Below are 26,432 nucleotides of genomic sequence, written 5' to 3'. Positions count from 1 at the left end.
AGCTCCTGCTAGCACCGGGCTGATGTCTCTCAGACAGCTGTATTAAAGAAAACCAAACATCAGTGCCCGATCTTGGCAGCCCATCGGCCAAAACCCCACAAGTCTGCTACTCACCCTGCTCCTAAGAACGCTCAGCTGCTCGGGCCGCACGCTTCAGGCACGCTCGGAGACCGAGGCCGTCGTCACGGGGGGTGCCTGGGTTAAGAGGAGAGGAGGTGATTTGGCATGGCTGAAACCTGAGGGGACCCTCGCTCCTCCTCCCTACTTCCCCGACTCAACACAACTCCTCCGCAGGTGCCCAAGGCCACCCGGATGGCACCTTTAAATAGAAGAGTTCAGGGCTTCCTCACCAGGTCCTGTAATGCATCCACAGGGCACACACGTGCAGGGAACCCGGTGCATCCGCCGGCTGGTGACGGGGGCTTGGCAGGCTCTGAGTGGAATGCCTAAACCACAAAAAAGAGAATGGAAGCTTAGAGCAGCACCAGAAACTAAGACCTGAGCAATAGCAGCTACTTCTCTCCACTGCTCACCTTGACTGCTGGTATCCAGATTTACTTCCTAAAAAGAAAGACAAAGAAGAGAGCTGTAACAGAGTCACCACGTACACTTCTGCTGCAGAGACAAATGGTGCCTCACCTGCTCGGGGGAAACCACTCACCCAGGATGGGGCCCTCTGGCACACATTTAATCCATCTGAATCTGAAAAAAAAGTCAGGACAACAGTCAAACTGTTGCAGAATAACTTAAGAGCTCCAGATATCCTGTGTCCATCTACAAATCCCACCTAGAGTCCAACTACATCCCACATTACAAACTTCAAGTCCCCGGGACTTCTCCTATTGCACCAGGCTATGCGGCAGGGCAGAGCAGCTCCGGAACAAATGTGTGTGCAGACACCCGTGACACAGGACAGACAGGACGTGACAGACAATGGGGACACGACACAGACAGAAATCTCCTGGCAAGGAAAATGCCGGCAAGGACTGAGAGAATGCAAAAGGAGATGACCGAGGTGAGACCGATGGTGAGCTGATGAGGCTCAGAGAAACCTGGAGGAAGAAGATGCTAACCAAATGATTTATTCCAAGACCTGCAAAGATGGATGCCCGAGAATCCCACGGCCAGAAGCCTCTACCTGCCCTCACGTTCTTTCAAGTCCTAGTCCGCCATAATGGATCCTGGCGGGGCACAGCTGTCCATACAGCTCAGAACAAGACCTGAAAAGACACCTGACCGGATGCTGCTAAGAAGACAAGAGAGTCTGATGCCTGTCTGAGCTCCTGAGTCCAAAGTTCTACGGCTTGGCTGCCAGGCCGAGGAATGCAGAGATCGCAGATGCTAACAATGATGCCAGGGTTTCTGACAGGCCCCTCCAAGGCCTAAGGTAAAGGAAATGACATATCCAAACACACATAATACACAAAAGACAAGTGACACGATACACACCGGGACTGCTCTGCCCTGCGCACCTCAGCACTGTGATCAAAAGTCAGGCTTTGCTTTTAGGGGCCTAAGGGGCCGCTCCATGGACACCCCCATCTGCAAAGGAGACTCAAAAACCCCTCCCGGTGGGTCCCTAACCTGCGCGCCGCTTTCATCCCCTCTCTGGGTTGTAGCCCTCTACTTATCTCTCACACAGCTGGGGATGCCGGTCCGTGTCAGGTGCAAAATAAGACAGCTTCAACATCTGGGAAGTTCTTGCTGGCACTGTTGTTCAACAACTCCCTGTTGTTTCTTAGTCAGCTACATGAAAGAAATCCAAATATCAATGCACGATCTCTGCAGCACACTGACCAAACCCAACAATTCTGCTACTCACCGTTTTCCCAAGAATGCCCGGCTCCTGGGGCCACACCCTTCGGCCGCGCTCCGAGGCTGATGCCATTGTCACGGGGTAAGCCTGGGGTAAGAGGAGACGAGGTCATGTGGCATTGCTGAAACCTGAGCGGACCCTCGCTCCTCCTCCCTACTTCCCCGACTCACCGTGACTCCTCAGCCATTGCCAAAGGATACCCTGGTGACACCTTTAAACAGAAAAGGCAGAGGCTTCATCGACGAGTCCCGTGATTCTTCTGCAGGGCTCGGGAGAGCGGCGCACCCGGTGCGTCGGCCGGTTGGTGACTGGGGCTCTGCGTACTCCGAGTGGATTGCCTAAAGCGCAGAAACAGGAACAGATGCTCAGAGTTGCACCGGAAAGTGAGACTGGAGCAATAACAACTCCTTCTGGACGCTACTCAATGCTCACCTTGCCTACCTCATCTTGACTGCCGATATCCAGCTGTACCTCCTAAAAAGAAAAAGAACAGTGCTGTAACAGAGTCACACTTGACACTCCCCCTGCAGAGGCAAACGGTGACTGACCTGCTCGGGGGAACCTCCTCACTCGGGATGGGTGGATGGATTTTATCCTTCTGCGTCTGAAAGAAAGTGAGGACAAAAGTCAAAGGGCTGCGGGATAACTTCACAGCTCCAAACATCTTCTGTCTATCTAGGAATATCATCTAGAGTCTGGCAACACCCCACAAACTGCAAGTCCCTGGGACTTGTCCTCTTGCAGCAGGCTATGCGGCAGGGCAGGGCAGGGCAGCTCCGGCACAAATATGTGCGGACACCCGTGACACAGAACGTGACAAACAGGGGGACGACAAACGCAACACATCATGCTTGTGGTGAGGGCCTCGAGGGGAAAAGGCAAAAGGGACCCCAAAGACACACTAGGTAACACGGTACGCCAGACAACACGACGTGGACCGGAACTGCTCTGCGCTGCCCGCCTGAAAGCTGCCGTCACAAGTAGAGCCTCTCCCTTTAGATGTCCTAAGAGGCCCCTTGGAGAAGATTGCTTTTCCCTCTGCTAATTTTTAAATCTGTCCCAGGAACTCCCAACCCGCTACTCTCCCATCATCCCATCTCCAGGCCGTGGCCCTGACTTATCTTTTGGATGATCGGTGATGTGGATCCACGTTGCGCCTGAAATGAGTCTGCCTCGGAGGGCCCCGTGATCGCCTGTTAGCCTCTCGGTCAGCTACAATAAAGAAAAACAAAACCAAAGTATGAGTACAGAGTTATGTGGGCCAAATCCCAGCGAGTCGGCTACTTGCCCTCTCCTGAGTGTGCCTGGCTCCTTCAGGCTCCAGCTTCATCCTGATTCCAAGGCTGTGGCCATTATTGTGAGTGGCACCTGGATTAGAGAAAGGCAAAGTGAAATGGCATTCCTGTGAGTGCAGTGGGTGACCTTGCGTGCTGTAAGACGTGTGAATGCCTCCGCTCGGCTTCTAAAAGGCCTTGGGTGGGGGGCTCAAATAAACACCCTTTCTCACCCTGCTGCCTTCAAAACCACCCCCCCAACAATAACTCCTAACCAGATACCCGCTCACCCTCCCTCTCCCAGTCACAACCCTCAACTCACCTGAAGCCTCAATCTCAAACATCATCTTGGACACTGGGCAGATCCCTCTTGTGACACAATGAATCTGCTGAAAAAAGTGTTGCAGTTGACACAACCTGGAGCCTCTGGAAGCTGCGCTCCTCCTAAATAAAAAAAAATACAAAACGAAATAAGAACAAAACCAGAAATTAAAAACGTGCTTTACCACCCCTAAACACAAAACCCAAAATTGTGAACTTAAATACTCCCTGTATTCCATGCTGTTTTCTTCACAGTATCTTCAAAGCCTCTGTTGCTTTAAATGCCCAGAAACACCTGCTGAAAACAAGCTGAAATAAGCTGAAAGAGCTTCTTCACTGAAATGAGAGGAGAGCTCTTATCCCAGCACATCCCAGAGGGGGAATGAAGCCCCTGAGCAAAGGCTGGGGTTAATATACCCCTGATGGTGCCCGCCTCTCGTATCCATGGCACCTGGGAAAAGGGAGGGGGCCAATCCCACCGGGTATAAAAACCCTCAGAGCGGCTGCAGGTGTTTGGCTTCTCTGACTCAAGTTCAAGGGGAGAAAAGGGCTTGTTATAGAAGGAAATTCTTCAGAAAAATATCAGCGCTTTCTTTTTTACAACAGCTACTAGGAGTAAATGGGCAGACAACGGGTAAGAAATAAAAGTTTCTGTTTAGGCAGCATAACTCAATAAATTGGCTAATTTGCTGTGAACTTACATAATTATTCCTTAGTGGCTACTAAGTAGTACTTCACGTGTGACTAAGTCCAGTGGAGAAGAATGCTTATGATATGAATTGTCTAAGTCTCCTTGGGACCTCTAATTAGGTCTATCTGCATTATAAGTAAAAATAAGAGAAATAAAAGCTTCCCAGGCAGTGTAAGGGTTAAGTGCGTGCCAGGCTTACCCTGCTCTGAGATACTTGGTCCTATGGCACAGAAAGAAGGGCCCTGAAATGTAGTTTTAAACCCTTAAGATGCTGAAAAAAGCAGAGCTTCCTTCCAGTGAACCCCTTAAGCAGAGGAAATGGGCCAGTTACCTCTACTGAAACTAATATAATTGCAAATAAATAGCGTCTGCCCTTTAATTTATTCTCCTTAAGTACTGGGAAAAGAGGGGTTTTCCTCACTTTAATTCTCTCCAGTGATGGAAAAAGAGGGATTCAAACTCTTAAGATGGAAGGTATAGCTGGGCTTCTCCCTCAATTTAAGCCTCAGGACAACAAAACGGGGGCGGCTCCCCTTAATTCAAACCCATAAGAAACATTGTCAAGGTTTTCCCCTTCTACTTAAACTGGAAGATAATCGAAAATGAGGACTCCCTGTCAATTAACACCCTAAACAGCATAGAAAAGGCAGGGATTCTTTCAACTGAGACCACTAAAATTGTAGGGGAAGCAGAGTTCCTCCCAGTTTGAACACAAAAAATTAAGGAAAAGGAAGCTTTTTCCCTTTTTTCTAAACCCTTTTTCTCCTAATAACCCCTCTCCTTTCTGGGAGTGCTGTGGAGGGTCTGGGGGCCCTGGGGAGGGACTGGCACAGTAAAAGGGGAAAGTTGAAAGCCCTCTCCTCGAACCCCACATGCTGCCTGGCCTGCTCAGATGCTGCCCCTTGGCAAAAGGGCTCTTCCCTTGGCATTTTCTCAAAGTGATGCTCCGTGCCCGGGTGGGTCCGGCTGCTCCCTAGTCCGTGCTGGATGCTCCAACCGAAGTTCCTGGAGGGACCCTTGGGATGCTCCTGTTAGCCCCTCTGGACTAGCGGCTCCCTGTGCGGGTGTGCCTGGGTAACCCTCTGAAAGCAGCTGGGCACACGGGGGGCTGGTAGACCTTGGAGTGGGCTTGAGGTGAAGAAAGGTCCTGTGAGGAGTTCCTTCCCCTGCACAGCCCTTCATCTGCCCCTTAAACCATGGGCTGCCAGACTTCCCTTTCTAAGGAAATTAACCGTCTTTCCTCTCTGTGTGCCCCAGACCGTGGCTGCCGACGCCGAGAACTCTTGCCGCCCTTGGAGCGCCACGTGCCTCCTGCGAACGGACGTCGACGCGCAGCGGGGGTGAGTTTGGCTTTACGGGGAAGAGGGCCGGCGCAGGATTTCTCCGGGAGCAAAGCTGCCTCTGCCGAGAACTCGGGCTGCCCTGGCAGTGCCGAGCACCTCCTGCAAACTGGCGTCGGGAGACGCGGGGGGTGAGTTTTTCTGTGCAGAAGTTCTCCCAGACCATAGCTGAGAGCATCTAACCCTAACCACAACAACTTAGCTGGGTCTAAAACTTACAGCCTTCGGACTGGCGGCGTGGGACCCGACCCGCTGTGCTACCGCTGGCCCCTTGCTCAAGCATTCCCCTGCGGTCCTAAAACTCTGCCTTTTCTGAGGGTGTTTCCTCTGACCCTGACCGTAATCTTCAAAATATGCTAAAGACTCATAAAATGGCTTTGAAAAAGCCCCAACAATACCCTAAGAAGTCCCAGAAAAGTCCCTTCCAAAATCCCCTCAATACCTTTAAAAGTCCTGGAAAGAAACCTCACAAAGACGTGCTCAGTCTCCGAACTCTACCTCTTGCTGTCTAGCCCACAGATGTCGTCCCTACCTTTTTGCAGTGGGTCTGTTGTCCTCTGAGGGTTCTGTCATTGTGCTGCTGTGTGAGGGTTGCTGTCTGGTCTCGCTGTTAGGGTTGCTGGGTTGTGCTGCTGTTGGGGGAAAAGGCTGTTTTTAGGGGGGCTGCTTAGGCTGAGGTTAGGGCTGGGGTGAGGGGTGGTACAGCTGTACCGTGCACCCCTGATCTCCACTGGACTGTCCAGCCCTCAAGCCCTCTCCCTTTACCCCTCAACCGGTCCCTCTGCCCTCCAGCCCTCACCTCCTGTGTGTCACCCTTGACCCCTCTCCTTTGCCCCTCAGCCCCCAGCTTCTCTGTGTCACCCTACAGCTGCCCCTGCCACCCTCAGCATCTCTGTGTGTCACCCGCTGTCCCCTCTCCCTGTTCCTCCCTCAGCTCCCAGCCTCTGTCACCCTCAAGCCCGCACAGTGCCCCTCGAGCTGCCCCTCAGCCTCCATGTGTTGTGCCATGAAAAGACCCTAAAAAAACCTAAAAATTCCCGGAAAACCCCCTAATCTTCAAAATGTCCTAAAAACCCCATGAAAACCTAAAAATAGCCTCAGAATGCTGTTAGAATACACTGGAAATACCCTACTTTTAAAAAACCCCTAAAAATCCCCAAAGAACCTTTAGAAATCCCGAAATATACCCTAAATAGTCCAAAAAGAGCTCTAAAAATACCCCAAAAATCCTTAAAATGCCCTGATAAGACCCTAAAAAAGCCTAAAAATTCCCTCAAAAACCCCTAAAAATACCCTAGCCCTAAAAAGTCCTCCACATACCCTCAATAGTCCTAAAAAACCCCCAAGAATACCCAATTCCCCCCCCCAAACAATTCTTAAAAGTACTAAGAAAACCCTTAAAATACCCTAACAAAATCTTTTAAAAGCCCTGAAAAAGCCCTAAAAGTATCCTAAATGTTCCCAGAAAATTCCTGGAAAACTCCTCCAAAAAAGCCCTAAAATATCCTTTTAAAGCTGTGAGAAAAACCCTAAAAAAACCCCTAAAAAACTGCTCAGCCCCCAACTCCTGTCACTCTCTAGACCACAAACATCATTGCTACCTGTTTATTAGGGTTGCTGCCTGCAGCTGCTGGGAGACTTCTGGGGCTGTCCCAGCATTGGGGTTACTGCCTTGTGCTGCTGTTGGGGAAAACTGGGGTCCTAGGGGTGCTCTTTAGGGTGACCTTGGGGTTGGGTTGAGGGCTGCTGCACCTGTACCCTAACCCTACCTGGTACCCTGTGTCCTTTGTACCCCTAACCCTCGGTGTGAGCTCTCCATCTGTCAAGCCTCCCCCTCCTTGCCCCTCAGCCCGCAATATCTGTGTGCCACCCCGAGAACTCTGGCGTTGTCCCTTGGCCCCCTGGCCTCCACCGTGCGCTCTCCACCTGGTTAGGGGTGGTTTTTAGGGTAAGGTTAGGGGTGGTGTGAGGGCTGCTTCACCTGTCACTCTCAAGCAGCCCCCACTTTGCCCCTCAAGGCATCTGCTTCCCCTCACCCTTTTCTTGTCACCCTCAAGCTCCCCACTCCCAGCCTCTCAGCATCTCTGTGCCACCCTGGAGCCCCCCAGTTGCTCCTAACACCCCCTTCTGCCTCTCAGCTCCCCCATCCTCTGTGTCACCCTCCAGCCCCCTCCCCTCAGCCCGCAGCCCCCTGTGACACCCTGCAGCCCACAGACGTTGTCCCTGCCTGTCTCGCTTGGGTGTTGTCCTGCTGCGAGAGCTGCGCCGTCCTCCGAGGGCTCGGGCTCCTGCGTGCTGCTGCGGGGGACTCACGGGTGGGCGGTGGGTGAAGTAACGGATGGAGCGGGAAGTGTGGTGGGACGGGTTAAGGGCAGAGTGTGAGGGATGGAGCAAGGGCAGGCTGGAAAATGGAGTAGGGTTAGGGGCGGAGAAGGGGACGCAGCAGTAGGGGGCTGAGGTGAGGAGGTGAGTGTTAGGAGGAGGCGTAACTCCAAGACCGAGTCTGCAGCCAACGAGAACTCTGAGTGACCTGGGAGTGCCGAACGTCTTTGGCAAACTGATGTAAGGAAACTGGGGTGATGAGTTTAGTTTCCCTTGGAAAAGGGATGGCATCTGTGTCCGTGGGCCTGCACCCTGCCCAGGACCTTTGATCTCCAGTGGGCTGCCACCTCCTAAAATTCCAAACATCGCAGGTGAGACAGGGGGTTGCAAATTTTACTCGGGGTAGAAACCAATTTTGGATTTAGCTGAAGTCTGCTGGTGAAACTTGTGTAGTCTGTTAATCGGTGTGCTTACAAAAAGGCCTGCAGAGAGAAAAAAGGAAGTTCGAGGATTCTGTGGGGAAAAAGAGAATCTGGGTTATGACCGAGTGCACAGCCTCATCCCTGTGTGAGTAAAAGTTTGAGGTTTTGCCGGCAGCATCGCCGAGTGCTGAGGGGTCCCCTGGTCGATAGGGCAACTTGGGAGGGTTTGCTTCAGGCTTTGCTTGTGAAAGGTGTGAGAAAAGCAAGCAGCTCTGAAGCAGATGAGCCCCCTCTTGCCTGTTGAAGTGTTGCATAAATCAAAGATAAACCTCAAGGTCCCTTCCCACCCAAACCATTCTGTGATTCTTTGCCCTGGAGGCAAGGGTGCACCTGTCACCGCATTTCTCTTCACAGAGAAAAGCAAGGCACAATTCTCCCCAAGAATATGTCTGGGATTCACATTCTCTGAACCTCAGAGGAAGTAAAATCAATTCTTATCTCATTTGCTGTGCCTGTGTTTGTGCCGAAGTAGAATGCAGCGTGGAGATTGTTTACCCAAAGTGATGGTGTTTTGTTTCCTTGGCCTGTCGGGGCCAAGCGTGTGTACGTGTCGGGACTGTTGGGTGACAGTTGTGAGTTGTGTGCGGGGTTGAGTACTTGGCAGATTGGGTTTAGATGTAATGTAATATAGTATAATAAAGCAATTAATTAGCCTTCTGATAAGGCAGAATGCAGATTGGAAACATTTGCACATATGATATTAAAGGACATGTGAACCACCTTTCTGTGAGACAAAGACACAAGACTTGGCCCATCCCTAACTTAGGACACAGCTAAAAAATAATCGATAAAATAATTTTTAACCTATTTTTGAAGAACTCTCTAAAACTAATGGCAGATGATATAGCTATTTTATCTGGCAAGCTTCCGTGCAAAATTCCCTGCTGATGCTGGCTCAGACGGATGGAGATTTGGGAGGAGGGGGAAGAACCAAGTGCCATGGGGCTTTATTGGATGAGCCTTGAAAGATTTCTGCAAGCTTCTATTGCAAGGTTGATGAACCTTGTGTTTGTTAACTTCAGTTTTGCTCAGTGTTTTAACCCTGCTTTATCTCCTGTGGTCCAGATGACACATTCACACATCTTTAGAAAATTCAGTGGGATGCTCTTCAAACAACATGTGACTTTGCACCAGTGAGGGCAGAAACTTGATGGTTTTACCTCAATCTATAGTTTTTCAATATTGCTATAGAAAGTGCTTTTCTGTGAAATGTCTACTTTGGTTAGATCATGCAAATTGAGTGCTGGCTGGTACTGCCATAAGATGAAGAGTAAGAATAACTCAGGAATGTTTCATCATTTGTCTCTGCACTGGTCAGAAATGGTAATTTGAGCTCAACTCTGTAGAAATTTAGCAAAAGAAGTTGGACACTCAGAGGATAAAAATAGAAAAAAATGCATTGGAAGGATTTTTCCTGCTAGTGAGTGAGTTTTTACCTGTAGGAGCATCGGGGGGGTAGCACGGTCGGGACGGACGGAGACGAGAAGTCATATTGCTATAAGCTGGGTGATATGGGGTGACCTTTAAATGAGGGCCGTCTTCTCCTAGGAAATGAAAGAAGTAACAGGTATCCATAGTTAATGAGCCTAGGATTTCTAGCTCTTGAAGGTCAGATTTATCAGCTTTAGAATTATCAATATAAGTTTGGTGTTTCTGGCTGGGAGTTGGAGATATGTGATGATCATCATATGGCCAATATTTATCAGGAGTAACATTATCAAGACCCTTTGGGAAAGGTACTCCGACTAGACAGGTTGAAAAAGGTTTGTCAGGGCTTGTGTCAGATAGACAGATGGTATTGGAGCCTGCAGACCTGGCTAAAGCAACCCAGACATTCGTCTTTGGTTGATTGATAGGTAAAGCTTCTGTTTGTGCTGCCTGTGCGACTGCTTGCGCTGTTTGAGCTCTAAGAGCCCTTTCAATTTTTTCTCCTAGAGTTTTTCCAAGTTCATTTGCCTGGATAATTGCCACTTGCTGTGGACTCCCAATTTTGTTACAGGCATCCATCATTTCAGGCACTGTGGGTTTTTCTTTTCCTAGGGCTTTGATAACTCTTTTACATTCTGCATTGGCATTATTTTCAATAATGTCCCGTATCATTATTGGGCGAGCTATATCATCGCCGCATTGTCTTTCTGCTCTTTGCGTTACCCGGCCCACAAATGTGGTAAATGGTTCAGACGAGTCTTGCCTAATCAGATTATAGGCTTTTTCAAAACTTCCTGCAGGCTGAATTTGCAAAAAGGCTCTGCGAGCCATCTTTTTAATGTTATCTAACGCTGTTTTGGGTAAATTCACTCGATTATCATTCTGATCATCAGGAGGGTCACCAGTCAGCTTAGACGTGACAAGGGTACGAAGGTCTGCATCGGTACTTTGTCTATAAGTGGCTAGTACCCCTGTGAGCAGCCTTTTCCATTTGAGTTCCCATAGCGTATATTGTGAGTCTGTGAGAATTATACTAGCAAGATTTTTACAGTCATTTGGTGTGAGTGTATGTCCTTCCAGGACTGTCCTTTTCAGCAGTTGCTTAAAATACGGGGAGCAGATACCACCGTCCCTTATTGCTTTTTGCAATTCTTTTATCTCAGGAGGTGGGATAGCCACCCGTGTTCTAGGACCAGCGGCTTGCTGGCTGAATGGCACAGGCATAGCTAGAGGATTTAGACTTTCTTCTTTGCAAATCTGGCCTGACTTCATCCTAGTCTGCTAGTTGAAAATTATCAAAAGATTTTGGTGAGTTTTCCAATTTGGGATTAATGCTGACGAATTTTCAGCGTTTAGTGTCTCTTTTTGGGTCAGAGATCTGTCCCAAACACTGGGGGGACTCTGGAGCTGTTTGGGAACAGTTCTTTTTCGAAATTCTTTTGTGTTGGATCAAAGGGTTGGCATTTGCAGGGTAAAGACCCCGGAAATAATTTGGCAGATCAGGAAGCTAAAGATGCAGCAGAAAATGGAGCTGAAAGAGTTAATATTAACTCCAAATGAGGAAAAATTGGAAATTCCAAAGTTTAGGGAAGCAAAAAAAAAAGGCGAATTAAAACAAGATAGGTGGCAAAAGAGATAAATGGGGGAAATAGAAACATCTTGATGGAAGACAGATAATAAAATGCTTACTAGGGAATAGCAGAGGACATGTATCAAAACGCCCACTGGGATACTCAGGCTTTGTGTGATCATTTTTTTTAAGGAACTATGGATGCATTGCGATTTCTGGAGTAGAAAAACAAGTAACTGAAAGATGTATAATTTGCCAAAGGATAAATAAAAGGGTGGTGAGAAAAACAACATGAGAAGGTCATGAGTTAACTCGTCGACCATTTCGAAGTATCCAAGCAGAAGTTGGCTTTGGTAAGCTCTGGATTTATTTGTAAAAACCGTTTAATCCAGGAAAAAAAAAAGGATATGCCACATGCTGGGCAGGAGGGAGATTGTAAGAAAATAACATTTTTAAAGGCAATAAAAGAAAAACGGTGAAAGTATAAGGCTGGGAACGAAATATTACCTCATCCATGCCTGTTTGTTCCCCCACTCGTTCGCGGCTGCCCCAGCCCCTGTGCCGGCTCCGGCACAGTCCGTCTGTCCCGGCCCGTCTGTTCCGGTCCGTCTGTTCCGGTCCGTCTGTCCCGGTCCGTCTGTCCCGGTCCCGGCCGCCTGGCCCGCGGCCGCTCCGCTGGCCGTGCCGGGCGGAAGGGGCGGGGGGTCCGTCCTGCCGCGTGCACCGTGGGTACCGCGCTGACCGCACCGAGGGGGGGTCCCGTCTGTCCCATCCCCGGCTGCCCTGGCTCTGCTCGGCTCCCGCCGCTGCAGCCGGGGTCAGTCGCCGGCTTGGTCTCTGCCGGATCAGCCGCCGTGAGCCATGTGGGGCCGATCCACGCTGCGGCTCGGTCTGCACCGGAACAGCCCCTGGCGCGATCCCGGCTGCAGACCCCGCCTTTGGAGGACCGAGACCCGGAGCTGTGCCGATCCCCTCGGGCGATTCCCCCTGCAGACCCCGCCTTTGGAGCACCCAGACCCTGAGCTGTGCCGAGTTCCCCCGTCCTGCCCTGAGCTCCGTTCCCTTGGTAACCACAGCTCCGGCTCTCTAAAGGAATCACCTTATCGAAACACTAAAAGTTCAGGTAAAAGAAAGCCCTCTCCTGATTCATCCTAAAAATACGGGAGAAAAGCTATAGAAGATAAAAATCCAAAAAGAATGGGATAAAGGGATGTCCTAGGGTGAGTTATGATGCTTGTATCCCCATTCATGTGTTCTGTTAATGTTGGATATTATGTTCTGTACCTTTAAGACCGGCTCTGAAGAGGGAAAGTTTTGGTTTGGTTTTCTTATCAGCCTGGCGGGACACGGAGACTGCAGCTTTTGCTTTTGCTGCTTTTGCTTTTTGCTTTTGCTCTCTCGCTCTTGCTTGCTTCGCTTCTGCTTGCTTTTGCTCTTTAGCTAGTTTAGCTAAACTGTCCAATTTCTTCCTAGACGGTTTCTCCTTTCCTTTTTCTGATCATTTCGAACCTGCTCCGGACTGGGACCTGAGAAACAGCAAGAGTTTGCACCTTCTGGCCTGCAGCAGCAGCCCCAGCGCCGGAGGGACTGAGAACAGAGTGACCACCCCCCGAGAGAGAGAGACTTTCTGAATTTTTCATCTTTTTCAGAGCGGTGTCATCCGGTATTGTTCCTTTTGTGTGCTGGGGGGTGCTGTGCTTGTTAAATAAACAGGTTCTTTCCACTCCTCTCCGAGGAATCCTTCCCGAACCGCTTGGGGGGAGGGGCTGTGTGGGTTTGCTTACTGGAGGAGCCCTAATTTGGAAATTCTCCTCCAAATTTGCCCTAAACCTCGACAAAATCTTGGTGCCCAAGGCTGGGCTCGAGAGAGTGAGTGGAAAAACCCTGTTTTGAGGGTATTTTGGTTGCCATTACTCTCTGTTTGTTTGATGCAGTTAATAGCCATGCTTTTTGAATTCATGATGAGTGTTGGGGTGAAGGCTTGCATGTGCTTCTGATCCCTAGGGTTTTCGAGATTTTAATGCCTCTGTGGTCCCTAGGTTTATTTTCCTATCCTGAAATAGTTCTAGTATTGTCCCTCATACGTAGTTTTTACAGCAGAGGGGCAGTGACCAGAATAGCTATCCTGCTGGGCTTGATGGCAATGATGTGCAAGAAGTTTATAAACATGTTGGGGTCTGCTCCAGGTATGAATGGTTCTTGGCAATGGTTATTCGTCCAGTTTGTTAGAGGAGGAGCAGCAGGGAATGAGGCTTTTCAGCCTTTGCTTTCCTTCTTCTCTTATGAATCGGTTGCATCAGTAGTAAAGGATGTTCAGTTTCCCCTGAATGTTAGAGAAACCATCTTTCTTGTATTCAATCTGGTAACCTTCTTCTATACAGTCCGCTGTTTCTCCAGAATGAGGGCTGGGATTTCTAGACGGGCTGATGAGACCCCTGACTCAGGAGTAGACCCAGGTGTGAAACATCCTGAGTGGTGTGGGAAATGGGAGGAAATGGGCCAAATCCTGAAGGAATTCTCCGACCCTATAGTCTGGGATTTTCCCCATAAACAAATTCAGACGCCAGCTGAGGGGGGAAATATCTGAAAGAGAAATACCAGGATGAGCCTAAGGAGAGAAAGGTCATTGCAGTGAGCTGGGCCCTGGCATATGCTTATCGCACTCTGTTGGAGACTGTAGGACAGCAGACGGAGGCAGGGGGGCAGGGAGATAAATCAGCAGCTGTCCCAGTCACTCAGGCTGCAGCCAACACCACAGGCTCAAAGCCAGCAGCCAAACCAGACAGTGAGCCTGAGCCAGCAGCTAAACCAATGGCTGTTGCTACCAGTACTAGAAGTGGGAAATGCACGGACAAGACCAATCGACCAGTGGATGATGATGATGATGATGCAGCAGAAGGAACCTCAATGCCTCCTGACATAAAATCAGGAGTCAAAGCAGCAGGTGCAAGACCAGATGCAAATATTGAGTCCTTTTCCCTGAAGGACCTTCGTGGCTTACGGAAGGATCACACCCGACGACCTGATGAATCCATAATTAGTTGGTTAGTCCGTCTCTGGGATGCTGCAGGCGAGGCTACAATCCTGGATGGCACAGAAGCGAGGCATTTGGGATCCCTATCACATGATCCTGTCATCGACCAAGGGGATGAGGGGGGCAAACCCTCAGAGCCTCTGGGCACGGGTCTTGGAAAGTGTTGCACAAAGATACCTGTGTGCAGATGATCTTTATATGCAACAGACACAGTGGAAGACCATAGAGCAAGGGATCCAACGCCTGAGAGAGATGGCAGTGGCAGAGATTATCTTCTCAGATGATGTGACAACTAGGAACCCAGACTTGGTGCCACGCACGTCTGTGATGTGGCGGAAACTTGTGCGACTTGGGCCACACGAATATGCTTCTGCCCTAGCCATAATGAAGCGGGATGAGAGGGAAGAGACTGTGCTGGATATGGCAAGGAAGCTCCGAGCATATGCAGATGCTGTGCATGGCCCAACACATGCCAGAATTGCAGTGGTAGAAACACGTCTGCAGAACTTAGAGGATAAGATAGAGGAGAATCATAAGAAGCTCAGAGAGGAGATTAAAGAGGACCTTCTCCAAATCTCGGCAGTACAGATCAGAGGTTCTGGTATCCAAGGCAGACGTTCCCCAGATGGCCAGAGAAGGTACACCCCACGAACAGAGCTGTGGTTCTACCTGCGTGACTGTGGAGAAAATATGAGGAGGTGGGATGGAAAACCTACTGCTGTTCTGGCACGACGGGTGCGTGAATTGAAGGAAGCCACCAGGAAGAAAGCAGCTCCAGTTGCCCGTAGCCGAACCGCCAGGTATGATGCTGATGATGCCACGTCTGATCCCCTTGAAGGAACATCCAAGACACATGCCCAGGGAAAGAAGGATAACCAGGCTTAGAGGGGCCCTGCCTCTAGCCAGGTAGAGGCCAGGGAAAATCGTGTTTTCTGGTCTGTGTGGATTCGTTGGCCTGGCACATCGGAACCACAAGAGCATAAAGCTTTGGTTGATACTGGCGCGCAATGTACATTAATTCCGTCGAGACGTGTGGGGACAGAGTCTGTTTCTATTGCTGGTGTGACAGGGGGATCCCAGGATTTCACTGTGGTGGAAGCTGATGTGAGCCTCACTGGGAATGAGTGGAAGAAACATCCTATTGTGACTGGCCCAGAGGCCCCATGTATTTTGGGCATAGACTACCTTCGAAGTGGGTATTTCAAAGACCCAAAAGGACTCAAGTGGGCATTTGGGATAGCTGCTGTAGAGACAGAGGGCATCCAGCAATTGAACACCTTGCCTGGGCTGTCTGAGAATCCATCTGCAGTAGGATGTCTGATGGGAGAAGACCAACGAGTGCCAATTGCCACCTCCATAGTGCATCGACGACAGTATAGAACCACTCGAGATGCTGTGATCTCCATCCATAAGATGATCCGTGAGCTGGAGAGCCAAGGGGTGGTCAGCAAGACCCACTCACCCTTCAACAGCCCCATTTGGCCTGTGTGAAAATCTGAAGGAGAATGGAGATTGACTGTGGACTACCGTGCATTGAATGAGGTGACTCCACCACTGAGTGCTGCCGTGCCAGACATACTAGAGCTCCAGTACGAGCTTGAGTCCAAGGCAGTGAGGTGGTACGCCACTATAGACATTGCCAATGCATTTTTCTCCATTCCTCTGGCAGCAGAATGCAGGCCTCAGTTTGCTTTCACGTGGAGGGGAGTGCAGTACACCTGGAACCGACTGCCCCAGGGGTGGAAGCACAGTCCTACCATCTGCCATGGACTGATCCAGACTGCACTAGAAAGGGGTGAGGCTCCAGAACATCTGCAATATATTGATGACATCATTGTGTGGGGGAACACAGCTGCGGAAGTGTTTGAGAAAGGAAAGGAAATCATCCAAATCCTCCTGGGAGCTGGTTTCGCCATTAAAAAGAGCAAAGTAAAGGGACCAGCTCGTGAGATTCAGTTCCTGGGAGTGAAGTGGCAAGATGGACGGCGTCAGATTCCTACAGACGTCATCAACAAGATCACAGCAATGTCTCCACCCACCAATAAGAAAGAGACACAAGCTTTCCTAGGTGCCATAGGCTTTTGGAGGATGCACATTCCTGAGTATAGTCAGATCGTGAGCCCTCTTTACCTGGTCACCCGCAAGAAGAACACTTTCCACTGGGGCCCTGAGCAGCAACAGGCCTTTGTCCAGATCCAGCAGGAGATCGCTCATGCAGTGGCTCTTGGCCCAGTTAGGACGGGACCAGATGTGAAGAACATGCTCTATTCTGCAGCCAGGAACCATGGCTTGTCCTGGAGCCTTTGGCAGAAGGTGCCTGGGGATACTCGGGGTCGACCACTGGGATTTTGGAGTCGAAGCTACAGAGGGTCTGAAGCCAACTACACTCCCACAGAGAAGGAAATCTTGGCTGCCTATGAAGGAGTCCAAGCCGCCTCAGAGGTGATTGGTACGGAAGCGCAACTCCTCCTGGCACCCCGACTACCGGTGCTGGGGTGGATGTTCAAAGGCAAGGTTCCTTCCACTCACCATGCCACCGGTGCCACATGGAGCAAGTGGATTGCTCTTATCACTCAGCGCGCCCATATAGGTAAACTGAATCGCCCTGGGATTTTGGAGGTAATTACAAATTGGCCCGAAGGTGAGAATTTTGGTGTCACAGATGAAGAACAAGAACCAGTGACACGGGCTGAAGAGGCTCCTCCATATAACCAACTGCCCCCAGAGGAAACACGCTCTGCTCTTTTCACTGACGGTTCCTGTCGCATCTTAGGGATGAACCGGAAGTGGAAAGCAGCCGTATGGAGCCCCACACGACAGGTTGCACAAGCTACCGAAGGAGAAGGTGGATCAAGTCAACTTGCAGAACTCAAAGCCGTTCAACTGGCCCTGGACATTGCAGAAAGAGAGAAATGGCCAAAGCTCTACCTCTACACTGATTCATGGATGGTAGCCAATGCTCTGTGGGGATGGCTGGAGAGGTGGAAAAAGGCTAACTGGCAGCGTAGAGGAAAACCAATTTGGGCTGCTGATGAGTGGAAAGATATTGCTACCAGGGTAGGGAGGCTACCTGTGAAAGTCCGCCATGTAGATGCCCATGTCCCCAAGAGTAGAGCCAATGAGGAGCACCAAAACAATGAGCAGGTAGACCAGGCAGCAAAGATAGGGGTGTCAAAGATAGACCTAGATTGGGAACACAAGGGAGAGTTATTCCTAGCTCGATGGGCCCATGATGCCTCAGGCCATCAGGGCAGAGATGCCACCTATAAGTGGGCAAGAGACCAAGGGGTGGATTTAACCATGGACAGTATTTCACAGGTTATCCATGACTGTGAGACGTGTGCTGCCATCAAGCAGGCCAAGCGAGTGAAGCCCCTGTGGTACGGTGGGCGGTGGTCCAAGTACAAGTATGGGGAGGCCTGGCAGATAGACTACATCACACTGCCCCAGACACGCCAGGGCAAGCGCTACGTGCTGACCATGGTGGAAGCCACCACTGGATGGTTGGAAACCTACCCTGTGTCTCATGCTACTGCCCGGAACACCATCCTGGGCCTGGAAAAGCAAATCCTGTGGAGACATGGTACCCCTGAGAGGATTGAGTCAGACAATGGGACTCATTTCAAGAACAGCCTTATCAGCACCTGGGCTAGCGAACATGGCATTGAGTGGGTGTACCATATCCCCTACCATGCACCAGCTGCAGGCAAAGTGGAGAGGTACAATGGACTACTAAAAACCCAGCTGAAAGCTTTGGGTGGGGGATCTTTCAAAAATTGGGAGCAGCATTTAGCAAAGGCCACCTGGTTAGTTAACACCCGAGGTTCCACCAACCGAGCAGGTCCTGCCCAGTCTGAGTCCCTGAATGTAACAGATGGAGATAAAGTCCCAGTGGTACGTGTCAGAGGTTTGTTAGGGAAGAATGAGTGGGTCAATTCTGCCTTGAGTACAGACAAATCCATTCGTGGGGTTGTCTTTGCTCAGGGACCAGGTTGCACATGGTGGATAATGCAAAGAGATGGAACAACACGATGTGTACCTCAGGGAGATCTGATTGTGGGGTGAGAATGATATGCAATATCAACGTTCCTTGGATGTTACTGCCATTGTCTGTACATTACACCATACAGACATAAGACAGAAGGAAATGTGTAAGTGTTGAAGGTCTGGGCAAGTGGGAGAAGGAGATGTGCAAGTGTCAAAGGTCTGAGCAAGTGATAGATGGAGCTTTGAGTGAGTAAAGTGAAAGGGGTGAAATCCTGCCGCTCTGTAGTATAGGGCCTGGATTCAGTGGTCCAGTGTGGGGATGAGATGAGGGCATGATGGGTATTGCTTGTAAATTTTGGGGGAGCAGATGGAAATTTTGTGTGAATAAATGCATGATGTGTGGTAGTATGTTGATGATATGGGGATAAGGGGTGGAATGTCCTAGGGTGACGTTATGATGCTTGTATCCCCATTCATGTGTTCTGTGAATGTTGGATATTATGTTCTGTACCTTTAAGACCGGCTCTGAAGAGGGAAAGTTTTGGTTTGGTTTTCTTATCAGCCTGGCGGGACACGGAGACTGCAGCTTTTGCTTTTGCTGCTTTTGCTTTTTGCTTTTGCTCTCTCGCTCTTGCTTGCTTCGCTTCTGCTTGCTTTTGCTCTTTAGCTAGTTTAGCTAAACTGTCCAATTTCTTCCTAGACGGTTTCTCCTTTCCTTTTTCTGATCATTTCGAACCTGCTCCGGACTGAGACCTGAGAAGCACCAAGATCCTGCACCTTCTGGCCTGCAGCAGCAGCCCCAGCGCCGGAGGGACTGAGAACAGAGTGACCACCCCCCGAGAGAGAGAGACTTTCTGAATTTTTCATCTTTTTCAGAGCGGTGTCATCCGGTATTGTTCCTTTTGTGTGCTGGGGGGTGCTGTGCTTGTTAAATAAACAGGTTCTTTCCACTCCTCTCCGAGGAATCCTTCCCGAACCGCTTGGGGGGAGGGGCTGTGTGGGTTTGCTTACTGGAGGAGCCCTAATTTGGAAATTCTCCTCTACCAAATTTGCCCTAAACCACGACAGCAGGGAAAAAAAAAGGTTTTTAAGGGACAGCTTTTCGAGGGGAAAGAAGTAACTGCAACTAAATAGATAAACAAACATAAGAGAAATAGGAAAATGGTCCTAAGTAAGCAGAAGATCTGAAAATCTTTAAAGAGATGGGCACAGAGGAGGAATAGGGAGGTCATAAGCTCTAATTTTTTGGAGGGGACAAATACCATCTGGAGCCTGTGGTAACTTTAAAAGTGGGTCCCCAAGAAGAAGAATTGGAATGTGTAATAGACACAGGGGCAGAGAGAACCTGCCTGTTAAATATTCCAAAAAGTTATATAGTGAAACATATAGTGAAAGTAACAAGGGCAAAGAGGGAAAGTTTTACATTTCTGCTCATTAAAGATGTAGTAATTGAGGGAAGAAACTAAAATTTGGATGGGAGATGTCTTATTGGTCCCAGGGGCAGGTAGCAATTTATTGGGAAGAGACTTACAAGTGCAATTAAGAATAGGAGTTATATCAGAAAATTGGGAAATGACAGCTAGAGTTTTAAAATTATTTAAAAGAGGATGAAGAAAAAAAAAAAAAACAACAAAGAAGTTTGAGGTGGGGAAGGAAATAGGGGAAGATTAAATATCGACCCCATAAGGGTTATAATTGAGAGAGAAGATTGTCCCATACGTGTACGTCAGTATCCTGTATCTTTAGAAGGACGGGAAGATTTGAAGCCAGTAATAGAAGGACTAATAAAGGATGGGGCATTAGAACCTTGTATGTCTCCTCATAATATCCCTTTTCCCCCAATAAAGTCTGATGGGAGTTATAGACTAGTACAGGATTTAAGGGAGGTTAATAAAAGAACTCAGACTCACTACCCAGTGGTAAAATATCTTAGACACTTAATAAATAGAAGTAGCTAGAAAACCAAGCATGAGAAAATTGCAAGAATTTTATTCATTCTCCCTCCCTCTTCAAAGAGAGAGATCAGAAAATTACCTAGATTATTGAAATATTATAGATTGAGGGGTACACACAAGTAGCAAAATTTGTGTATGAAAAAAAACGGACAGAAGGAGATGATATAAAACAGACCAAGGAAGATATTGTTAAATTAAAAGAGTTAAGTTAAAACTAGCCTAAGTACCAGCTTTAAGCTTACCTTTGTTAGAAAAGTCATTATCATTTATACATAAATACAGAAAATGGAGTACCTCATAAAATTTTAATTCAAGACTTAGGAAGAGTAAAAAAATATCTAGTAGCTCATATATCAAAGATGTTAGACTCAGTAAGCCACAGGTAGCCAGTAGGTATTTAACAGCTACTGCAATCCTAGTAAAAGAAAGTTGTAAGCTTACTTTTGGAAGTAATTTAGTTAGGTTCACTTCGTACCGTCTGAGGTGTGTTGAATAAAAAAAAAAACAGGTAAGAAGAGAAGAAAGAGAGAAGTTGAAGGGAGGTGGTAAGCAAACTCTGAGATGTTAGAATGTGAAGTGATGACATCTTGGTGCTGGAAGAGAGCAGAAGCGTGAATGCGGGTTTTTTGCATGAAAGGCAGGGAAGTGTCTCAACACACGGTTGTTAGGAGGTTATTCAATGCCAAACTGAGGTCCAGAAAGGGTTTAGCAGAACGGGCTCTCCTTGAAGGGAAAAGAGGATAAGTTGACTAGAGAAAGGAAAAGAATGTCAGGAGCACCTGGGGACGCCAGGTTTGGGGTTGTCAAGGTTGGGAGGTGTCTGCCCGCTCCCTACGAGCGGCGGGGTCTCGGGGGCTGCGGCAGGCACCGATCCATGGAGGTGACCCGGCGGCGGTGCTGGCAGCAGGGGACACACGGGTTTGCCGGGCAGGAGCGGGCTGGCTCCGTGGCGGAACTGCCGGGGGGCTCCCAGGCTGCCGGGGTCCCGAGTCGAGGATGGCAGTGTCGGCCCCAGTAAGTGGGCCGAGAGAGAGAAGGAAAGAGAAAGAGAGAGAAGAGAGAGAGAGAGGGCAAAAGGGACCCAAGGCTGCCCCCAGGGTCCCCATGCCCGTGGCTGTTCTCCCCTGCTCCGGCCCTGCAGCGAAGTGGCAGCACGGCATTGACAGCAAGGCCGTGAAAAGAGCGGGAGGGGGCTAGCACTAAAAGATAAAATCAAAGCAGAGATTGCTGACTCTCCAAACCTCACAAAGTGGTTTGTTTTTCTTAAGTAAGAAGGTTTTTGGTCTTTTCTTTTGTGTGTTTTGTTTGCTGTTAAAAAGAAGTTTTTTGGTTTTTGTTTTTTTTTTTCCTGAAGAATGGGTTTGTAAGGCTAAAACAATTAAATGCTGCCCAAAAAGTAAAAAGCAATAGATGTGATACATCTCGTGTTAAAATTGGTCTAGCTTTTCTTATTTAACTAACTGTAACTCACAAAAAGAAGAATTTGCCTCTGCAGTTATTAGCACAGCTGGATAGAAGAAGAGGCTGCTGTGGAAAAAGCTTTTCACTAAACCCAGAAAGTTTGGAAGAAAAGTGAATGGTAAAAGTTAATGCAGTATTATCTTACTTTTATTACTATGCTATTGAGAAGTCCTTTCCAGGTACTACCGAAGCAACAATCAGAATCACAGAAAAAGGGTGAATTCATGCCAGCAGAATCAATGGACTATCATATTTAAACCAGGTGATACCAAACTGACTTTCCAATGGGGACTGAGTGGTAATAGTTTCGAAAAAGGCAAATGATCCAAGAAATGTACAAAGAATAACACAGAATTAAGAAGTAAGACAATGCTTATACCCCTGGTTTCAAGCACTGCCTGAATAAAACATCTCCTTAGGGGAGGAATACTCCAGATAGAAGGATGAGGACTGTTTTTGTGTTCTGACCTTAGCCTGAGAATTGTACAGGAGAGAAGGGGAATTACCATTTCCATCAGTAAACTTTATTTGATTCATTCCAATACTGGACATGCTAGCTGGGTTATAAGTAAATGCTTGAATTGTGAGAATAATTAGTATTGTAGTTCACAACATTTATGCTCTTATTGCAAAAAGTGTTAAAGTAATAACTTAGCTTTGTGGATGGGAATTATTAGTGCCTGGTGAATGAGAGATACCTGAAGAACGGTAAGAGACCACAGTTGAAGGGTGTCAAAACCAATTTGCCTGGAAATTAGTTAAGAGAAAGTGACAAGGAAATAGAGGGCACGACCAGATCGGCCTCTGTATTTTGCCACCAAGAAGATCAAATGCACCTGCTGTGGGTTGCAACCTCACAGGCCTGGGAGGTGGGAGTATAAGGCATACTGGACCTCTGTTATTCCTGTTTCTGGCACTCATTTGTTCTCTTTTCCCTTTCGGGATACCAGCAAGATCGTGTCACAAATGCTGCAGAAAGCATCACGTGGAAAGAAACCAAAGTTCCTCTTTTATTACACACACCTATGTCAACAGCCACTGTTATAACCCATCCAAATTAAGAACCTGTAGGCAAAATGGAGTAAATTATTGGATTACAAGAAACTTAGGAAAATGTGGTAATAGATTTGGAATTGAATGTCCAAAAGGAGAGAGATGGATTTGTTTTACATTTAATCTTGAAGATACGGTTCGAGATTTGGTAAAAAAACAAATAATAAACGAAAAGGTAAAACCAGCACAGCACCTTAACTCTGTATTGACCCCAAATTATCTATTGAGTCGTATTACAAGACTCCAAGCAGTTATAGAAATGATAGCAAATGGAGCTGCCCAGGCATTGGAGTTAATATCAAGTCAGCTAAGCCAAACAAAAACTGTAGGGTATCAGAATAGGTTGGCTTTAGACTATTTATTGGCCAAAGAAGGGGGTGTTTGTGGAAAGTTTAATATATCAAATTGTTGAAAATTGATGACCACAGAAAAGTCATTCTAGAAAAAGCAAAAGAAATCAAAGAAGAAAAAAATATATATGCATATAATAACCCAGGTACCGGTCCAAAAATTAGAAAACAATGTTAAAACCTAGCTGGTAGGGTAATGTATTAGAAGAAATTAAGATCTTTCATTTTATGTGTTGCAACTATTTTTATATTTCTTCCTTGTGTAATCCCCTGTTTTATTTTGCCCGCATAGTCCAGAAGATGCAAGTAGATAAGAAATATTGCTCAAGCCAAAGGATTTACAAAGAATAAGAGTGGGGATTGTGAAAAATGCAGGTATTTTATGATTGGCTTTTTTGAAACATTAAAATGAATATTATATGTGTTGTGTTAGAAAGTAATGCTGTATTAATTCTCTTAAGTAGTGTGTTAAATATAGTTTTAGGTTACAAAAACTGTTAATATAGAAACGATGTAAGATACTTTTTTTAAAGAAAGGACTTGCAGCGAGATAGCGGCCACAGGACACCTGGATCTTTCAGAGAAAAAGAATTTATTGCCCTCTTATCAGAAGAAACAAACTTCTTCCTGCCTCCAAGGCGCTGTTAGGATTAGAAGGAAGAAGTGGATGATGACCAGACAGAATCCTGTATTTAAATGGAATTTATGCATCATGTATGAAGTGTATGACTATGCAACGGGCTATTGCTTTTAAGGGTTAATCCTTTGTTAACGGGGGTCCTTTTTTGGGCCCGTGCTGCCCAGAAAAAGGTGCCCGGACGTCCGTAACTCTTGTTTTTGTTGTTTCATATTGTCCTAATTCAAATTGTCCAAATTATTATTACTCTAATTGTATGACTATTTTTATAACCATTTTATTACTATTAAACTTTCAAAAATTTTAAAAGCAAGTGATTGGCGTTTTTCACACCCGTCTGTTAGTTGAAAATTATCAAAAGATTTTTGTGAGTTTTCTAATTTTGGCATTAATGCTGGCGAATTTTCAGGGTTTACTGTCTAATTTTGGGTCGAGAAATCTGTCCCAAACACTGAGGGGACTCTGGAGCTATTTGGGAACAGTTATTTTTTGAAATTCTTTTGTGTCGGGATCAAAGGGCTGGCATTTGCAGGGGCAAAATCATTCTCTGTCTGTCCTGTATTTATTAAAGCAGCTGTCATATTCCAGCCTCCTCCTCCTCCTCCTCGTCGCACGGTTTGTGTGCATGGATGTGGCTGTGCAGATGAATCGTGACACAAAGTAGTCCCACTGGGTGCTAGGAGTGTGGAAGGCGAAAACGCGGAGGCACATCAGGTATCGGTTGTGCACGGTTACGCGCTGCGCTGCAGAGGGATCTCTCGGTGCCCGGCAGAAGGAGAGACGCGGAAGGATACGTGCAAGGCGCTGCAGTTTTCACCTGCTGTGGTGCCGTGTATAGATGCAGTGGCGGCAGAAGTGGCGTGACAGGGCACAGGGATGCCGGCTGTGGCCGGACAGCGGCACGCAGCAGCTCGGAACCGGGACCGGGCTGTACCAAAGCTGCGGCGAAAGCAGTGGGGGGTGGCGGCGGGGCCGTGGAGATAGAACTGCGCATGCGTGCGGCTGATCCTGGGAGCAGCGCTGTGGTTTGATGAGTCGGCGCGGAGTGATATCGCTGGTGCTGGGGTTGTAGCAACTGCGCATGTGTGGGTTCCATCACTACGGCAGCGCGGGCAGTCATCATGGCAGCGGGCGGGCCGGGGGGTGCGGGAGGCGGCGGAGCTGGGGGAACGGGAACGGGGCTGCAGCTGCGGCCGTGGAAGGAAACGTCGGGACGCCCATGGTTGCAGGAGGCGGCGGAGCCACGCCATCCAGCAGCTCTGAAGTGGGAGGGTGCGGTGGGGAAGGCGCAGCTCGGCCCGCCATGCAGCGGCGGCGGCAGGAGAGGGGAAGTGACCACGGGCGACGCTGACGGGAGGCTGGGCTGGAGCGCCGCGGCGCTGGCACGGGGTGGCTTGGGTGGCTGGGGTGCCCCAGTAAGACAGTCATTAAAACACCCTAAAAATTATTTTAAAAGCCCTGAAAAAGCCCTAAAGGTATCCTAAACATTTCCAGAGAATTCCTAAAAAACTCCTACAAAACAAACCCTAAAATATCCCTAAAAATGCCTGAAAAATCAGGTGAAAGACCCTAAAAAACTGTTTAACCCCTACCTGTAACACTGTGGCCTCCAAACATCATCTCTTACTTATTAATTGGGGTAACTGCAAGACCGTCAAACACCACCACAATCACCAGCTTGAGTTGGTCTGGACAGCACCAAATAAAATAAAATAAAAAGCTTTATAAAAAGAAAAATTGAAAATAAAATTTAAATTAAAAAAAAGCTTTAAAAATAGGAAAATTTTTAAAAATTAATTAAAATAGAAAATTTAAAAAATAAAAAGCTTTAAAAATAGAAAAATTAAAACTAAAAATTAAATTAAAATGAAATTAAAGCAATAAAAGAAATGCTTTAAAAATAGAAAAATCAAAACTAAAAATTAAATAAAAATAAAATTAAAAAAATAAAAGAAATGCTTTAAAAATAGAAAAATCAAAACTAAAAATTAAATTAAAATAAAATTAAAAAAATAAAATAAATGCTTTAAAAATAGAAAAATCAAAACTAAAAAAAAAATTTAAAAATAAAATAAATGCTTTAAAAATAAAAAAATAAAAATTAAAATTAAATAAAAAATAAAAAAAGGTTTAAAAATAGAAAGATCAAAAATAAAAAACAAATAAAAAAATAAATGCTTTAGAAATAAAAAAATCAAAACTAAAAATGAAATAAAAATAAAATTAAAAAAATAAAATAAATGCTTTAAAAATAAAAAATTAAAAATAAAAATTAAATAAAATATAAATTAAAAATAAAATAAAAAGCTTTAAAAATAGAAAAATAAAAAATAAAAAGTAAATAAAAAGTAAAAAATGAAATAAATGCTTTTAAAAAATCAAAACTAAAAATTGAGTAAAAAATTAAAAAATAAAATAAATGCTTTAAAAAAAGATAAAGCAAAAATAAAAATGAAATAAAAAATAAAATTAAAAAATAAAATAAATAGTTTATAAATAAAAAATTAAAACTAAAAATTTTAAAAAATAAAATTAAAAAAGTAAAATAAATGCTTTAAAAATAAAAAAATTAAAACAAAAAATTAAATAAAAAATATAATTAGAAAATAAATTAAATGCTTTAAAAAAAGATAAATCAAAAGTAAAAATTAAATAAAAAATAAATGCTTTAAAAATAGAAAAATTAAAACTAAAAATTAAATAAAAATGAA

At 46.7% G+C, this 26,432-nt stretch overlaps 1 protein-coding gene and 1 long non-coding RNA gene across 2 annotated transcripts in view; one reads left to right on the top strand and one right to left on the bottom strand.

Moving 5' to 3' along the window:
- LOC143693110 (uncharacterized) overlaps nt 1–26,432 on the bottom strand; it is a 41,983-nt gene that overhangs the window by 7,228 nt on the left and 8,323 nt on the right. The gene's annotated exons all lie outside the window — the stretch shown is intronic.
- On the top strand, nt 11,848–21,430 carry LOC143693111 (uncharacterized). Its single transcript, XR_013180598.1, has 3 exons — nt 11,848–12,367; nt 12,718–12,907; nt 18,966–21,430. It is a non-coding gene; the product is annotated as an uncharacterized LOC143693111 (long non-coding RNA).

Source organism: Agelaius phoeniceus, unplaced genomic scaffold, assembly GCF_051311805.1.
Source record: "Agelaius phoeniceus isolate bAgePho1 unplaced genomic scaffold, bAgePho1.hap1 Scaffold_287, whole genome shotgun sequence".
In the NCBI taxonomy this organism is placed as follows: domain Eukaryota; kingdom Metazoa; phylum Chordata; class Aves; order Passeriformes; family Icteridae; genus Agelaius; species Agelaius phoeniceus.
The sequence above is the reverse complement of the archived record's forward strand: the minus strand, read 5'-3'. Positions and strand labels throughout refer to the sequence as shown.